The following is a 5,560-nucleotide window of genomic DNA, read 5'->3' on the forward strand; positions in this document are numbered from 1 at the left end:
CAGCCAAAAATTAATTAATTAATTAATTAATTTTTTAGAAAAATGAAGTAGATACTTGTATGCCAATGTTCATTACAGCATTATTCACAATAGCCAAAAGATGGAAACAACCCAAATGTCCATCAATAAGCAAAATGTGATATATATATACCATGGAATATTACTTAGCCATAAAAAGGTCTGGAGTACTGACACGTGCTACTACACAGATGAACCTTGAAATCATACTAACTGAATGAGCCAGCTACAAAAGGACAAATATTATAGGGTTCCAATTATATGAGGTACCCAGAGTGGTCATATTCACAGAGTGGAAAGTAGATTACAGGTTCCCAGATGCAGGGAGGAGGGACTAATAGAAAGTTATTGCTTAATGCTTACATAAAGAAGTCCTTGAGGCTGAAATCAAAGGGCACCCGAGAGTAACTCAAATCCACCTGAAGAAATAAAGAGCACCAGTAAAGGCAACTACATAGGTATATATAGAAGATAGCGTAAATGTAGTTTTTGGTTTGTAAGCTCTTTTTTTCTTTTGTCTAATTTAAGAAACAGTTGCATAAAACAATAATTATAAGACTGTGTTGATGAGTTTATAATACATGAAGCTATAATTTGTGTGACCATAGGAGAACAAAGAAGGGGAGGGAACAGAAATATATAGGCGTTCTGGGCACACAGCTCGGCAATCTCAGCCCATCCCAAAGCTCGGTTCCGGCCCTGGCTCCCTAGTCAATCATCTGACCTTTATTCATCTCCTCTGGGGGATCTAGTGGTGGCCAAGGCAGACCCAGTCATCCCTGCCTTTGCAGGCTCCACAGAAGGGATGAGAAGGAATGGTTCGGCATCTGTTCACAGGGGAGGGGCTGAATTCTGCTTGTGAGTTTTAGAAGAATTTTGTCAGGCTTTGGCATTAGGGAGAGAGTTCTAGGTATCAGGCCATCTTTCACATTTTCTGCACTGCACTTTCCCCCTTGCTTCTGTTTCCCCTCCCCTACTTTTGCTCTTCAAATTCTTTCTTCATCATGCAAAGTATTTTCTCTCACCTTCTTGACCTGGGAGCTAGGGGTGGGGGTGGGCTGGTAGGGCAGGGAAGTTGTAAAAGGGTAGGGTGGGAAGGGAGGGCACCAGAATCAGAGTGTGCAGAGCCCTCAACTTCTACCCCCAAGCCAGCTCTCCTTTCTGCCCCTGTACAGAAACACATGGAGGTCCTTCCTGCAAAAATTCAGTAGTATAAACTGTTCTCTATCTCTTTGCACATGTAATTGTGTGTGTAACAGGATGTTAAATTGCAACTTCCTACTCAGTCACCAAGATAAAATAGATAAGACATTCCAGACCAAGATGTAAATGTTCAGAGGAAATTAGCAAAAACCCATTATAAGACCTGAAAAGGTCTTCCCAGCTTTGAGGATCTAATGATGTAGTTATTGGAGGTTAAATAAATTTGTGAGGAGAACTTCTTTGCAGAGAATAGGACTTTGACTTTCCTCTCCCTCAGCCCTGCCCCACCCACAGGGAGAGCACTCTAAAGGGCTGGAGAAAAAGAGCTTCAGAGAAGAGGCTGAGAGGGAAGCCTTGCCTTCCAGGTTGTCAGAAGAATGAGCAAATGTGAGGATTTCCCCTACATGAGATGTGGGCCCCTCAGGAGAGCTGACCTGATCATGCCCCAGAGGACATCTAAGGAATGATGTCATGTTAACAGAGATTCCATGTTGTTTATGTCCAGGTTGTGGGGAGGGAAGAATAAAAACAGGAGCTGAGAGTCACCAGCAGGAGGTAAATGTGTTGCCCAAATCAAAAAGTTAAAATGAAATGTTCTCAAGGGTCTCTAGAATCTACGAAAGCACCCCCTGAGAGGGATCAGCTTTACACACAGGTCAGGACAAAACCATCCTGTGTAGCAGCATCAGGCAGGTAAGGACTTTTCCGCTCCCCAACATCTCCTCCCTTCCTTCTTCCTTGCCTCTCCACCCCTGTCCCATGGCAGGGGTTAGAAACCACCTGAGCAAGATAGAGGAGGCTTTAAGGTGGGAAAAGAGAAAGAAGGATCCATCCACACACTAGTAGGGGGAGGGGCCATCTGTAACTTTTCAAAAAGTTGGAAGCTTTGGCTATTCCCCATACCGGACATTCTAACTTCTGCACTAAGGCTGTGTTTACAAACCTAAAATGAATAGAGTTTTGTTTGTTTGCTTGCTTAATCTGGTGTATTTGTCGGGCCTCTCCAGGGAAGCAAAATCCCACTCTCTCTCTCTCTCTCTGCCTATCTATCAATTAATCAATCTATCTATCTATCTACGGGGGGAGAGAGAGAGAGAGAGAGAGAGAGAGAGAAATTTATTATAAGGAATTAGAGTCCAAGGCTGTCTGCTGGAGAATTTTCTCTCTCTCTCTCTCTCTCTCTTTTTGGGGGGATTTTCTTTTGCTCAGGGAAGGCTTGTCTTTTTGTTCTATTTAGGTCTTCAACTGATTGGGTGAGGCCCACTCACATTCTGGAGAGCAATCTGTTTCCTCAGGGTCCACTGATTTTAATGCTAATCTCATCCAAATGTTAATCTCATCTGGGTGTCTCACAGAAGCACCCAGAATAGCGTTTGACCAAATATCTGAGCACCCAGTGGCTCAGCCAAATTGACATATAAAATGAACCATCACACCTGGGAATGATCAGAAAAACTCCGGGAGTGTCCAAATTTTCACTCAGGGACAGGGGTAGAGCTTCCTCCACTGAATGCCTTTTAAAAAGGTAATGGGAAGCAAAATAAATATTTGTGATTCTACCTCATGAGTAGCTTGCTCAGTCGTTACAGCTGTTACCTGTATTTTGTCAGGGAGTGGAGGGGAAAAGCTGTTCTTAATAGGGGCCCATTTCTTTGGTGGCACTAGAGTTACCCTTTGGGCAAAGATCGCTCTTTTAGTTGGAAAAGCACTTCCAAGGGCCCTTCTATTATCTAAGATAAAGTGAGATCCCTCTTCTAGAAGGAAGTAACCTTGGCCCCAGAGTTCTGCCAGAGCAAGGAGGCGGCAACTTTGAAGAGACTGTTGGGTTTTTTTCTTGGTTTACTGCTCTGGCTGGGGCCTGGCCTAGGAAGTGAGGATTCCTAGACTCTGGGAAGAGAACAAGGGATTCTGATGGCGTGGCTGCTCACTAAAATCAGAGGCAAAGGGCTGAGGAGAGAAGCAGCCAGCAGGGGCCCTCAGGGCAGGGCTCTCCAGGGCAGGAGCTGGCCAGGGCAGATATCTACTGACTGGGTTTCAGCTTTCCTTTCACTCCCTTGGGCTTTCAGCAAGATTGTGTAAGGACTCCAGGCTGGACTCGGGCTCCTCAGAGGAATTTGGAGCGGAGCAGTGTGGGAAGGTTCCAGAACAACCTGCCCGGCAGCCCAGAGCAGCAGGTCAGAGGCTGCTGTGAACAAGCAATTCATCTGTTCACGATGACTCTGGGACCACAGGCTCCCACTGCGAGTGAGTGACCCTAGGGGTCATGGTGGGGGGCTGGAGGGTTCTCGGGGCTACTTCAGAGGTGGGGCGCCTGGTGTCCTGCAGCCTGGAGCCAATCAGACTTTGGAGAAGTGTTGTAGCGTGGATGTTCACAGGGTTCTCTGCAGCCAGGCTGCCTGACTCCGCAGGTTAGTCCATCTCCCTCTGATTTCAATTTGCTCGTCTGTCAAAGTGAGGCTGTGTGAGGATTAAATAAGTGGGTAGTGGGAAGCGCAGAGTGTAAAGCCTGGGATGTATGTGTTTGTGAAGTAAATAAATGGTGTTGAGTGAGGGCGAGATTGGGGAGTGTGGGCAGGTTACAGAGGCTCCTGTGAGTCTCACTGGAGACCCACCCAAGGCCCTAAGCAAAGGGGAGTGAAGGCAGGTGCATGGGTTTTGAGGGCAGACGGGAGGACATTCCTGGTCTCCAGAGAGGTATCTGCAGGAGTGAGGGGCTCTCCCCATGCCCCTGAAACCCCTCGTGCGTCCCAGCCTTGCTCGTACTCCTGAGAGTAGAGGGAGAAAAAAAAAAAAAAAGGGGTTTAGCTTTTTCTCAAACTCTTTCCTTCCCTTTGGTGGCATTGTCAGGTCAGGCAGAGGTCATTCCATTTTTGCTTTTCTCTAATATGCTTCCAGCCCAGTGACAGGGGCACAGAGGCCTAAAAATACTGTGAGCCGCCAGGTTGGATCACATCAGCCTCTGGCCGCCAGGCTGCCCGGCCTCTGCTCGGCGTTCCGTGTGGGCTTCACTCACTGGCATCTCTGGGTCACCCACTCCCCACTCTGACACTGGGGAGTGGGATTTGGAGAGACAGAGCCTGAGATCTGGGGCTCAGGGGTGGGGGTCTCCTTAAGAGGGGCTGAGGCCCAGCCGATGGCCTCAGGATCCAGGGATGGACAGTGTCTCCAAGGTCATCTTGGCCAGCCTTCCCCTTTGTAGAGATGGAAACGATGAGTCCCCAAAAGGGGAGGCTTTGTGGCTTTCTGAGCTGCCTGCACTGCCTTCCCCCCGCCGCCCCGCCCTGCCTTTTCCCAACTTTATTCAAAGCTGTTATCTCCCACAAAAGCTTCTAAGGATCCCGAGAAGAAAAGTCCACGGGCTGGGCTGCACTGCAAGTTCAAAGTCCTGGCTCCAGTCTCCCAGGAGAGGTGGGCCCTCACTTGTCACCTGCTTCTGGGCCTCAGTTCCTTCAGGTGTAGGAGTGAGGGGTGAGGCCCTGTGGGATTCTGCAAAGATCTGAGGGAAGTTGGCAGGAAAGCTGGGGTGGGGGGGTCCCTGGGAACCATCCCCACTTCACCTGAAGCTCTTCTTCTTTCACCTATTTTCTGTCCTAGGAATCATAAGGTTTCATCTGAAAAAGGGTTCTGCTACTAAAATAGAGAGGTTTCAAGGGTGTGAAGGTTTTTTCTGGCTCCCGTGGTCTGTGGTTAGCTTCAGCTGCCATCACACCCAAGTTACACCCCTCAATCCATCTGCCCTAAACACCTTGCAGCTCCCCCAGCCTGTCTCGTCCCAGGCTTTTGCACATAACCCCTGCTATCCTCCACCTCTTCACCAGGTCACTTGGCAAACCTCAGCCCATCCTTTAAGTCACAACTCAGGCACCATCTCCTCCTGGAAGCCTTCCAGTCCTGTCCCAGACCTGCCTAAAGGCCTCCTTGGGGCTGCCACAAATTACAAGGTAACTCCTATCACAGCACTTATAGTACCTTTGTAATTGCCTCTACATTTGTTTATCTATCATCAGGGAATACCTGAGTTTAAATTCCAGTTCTGCCACTTCCCAGCTGTGTGACCCTGAGCAAGTGACCTAATCTCTCTGTGCTTCAGTTTCTGCATCTCTAAAATAGTATCAGCAACACAAAATGCTTGCTATGTGCCAGTCCCTGTCTTATGTGCTTTATTTAATCCATGCAACATCCCTATAAGATTGGTATGAAAACCTTTTATTTTAAACAAATGAGAAAACTGGGAATTCCCTGGTGGTCCAGTGGTTAGGACTTGGCACTTTCACTGCCGGGGCCCTGGCGGGGTTCTATTCCTGGTCAGGGAACTAAGATCCTGCAAGCCATGCGACAT

Source organism: Neophocaena asiaeorientalis, unplaced genomic scaffold (genome assembly GCF_003031525.2).
Source record: "Neophocaena asiaeorientalis asiaeorientalis breed wild unplaced genomic scaffold, Neophocaena_asiaeorientalis_V1.1 scaffold392, whole genome shotgun sequence".
NCBI lineage: Eukaryota > Metazoa > Chordata > Mammalia > Artiodactyla > Phocoenidae > Neophocaena > Neophocaena asiaeorientalis.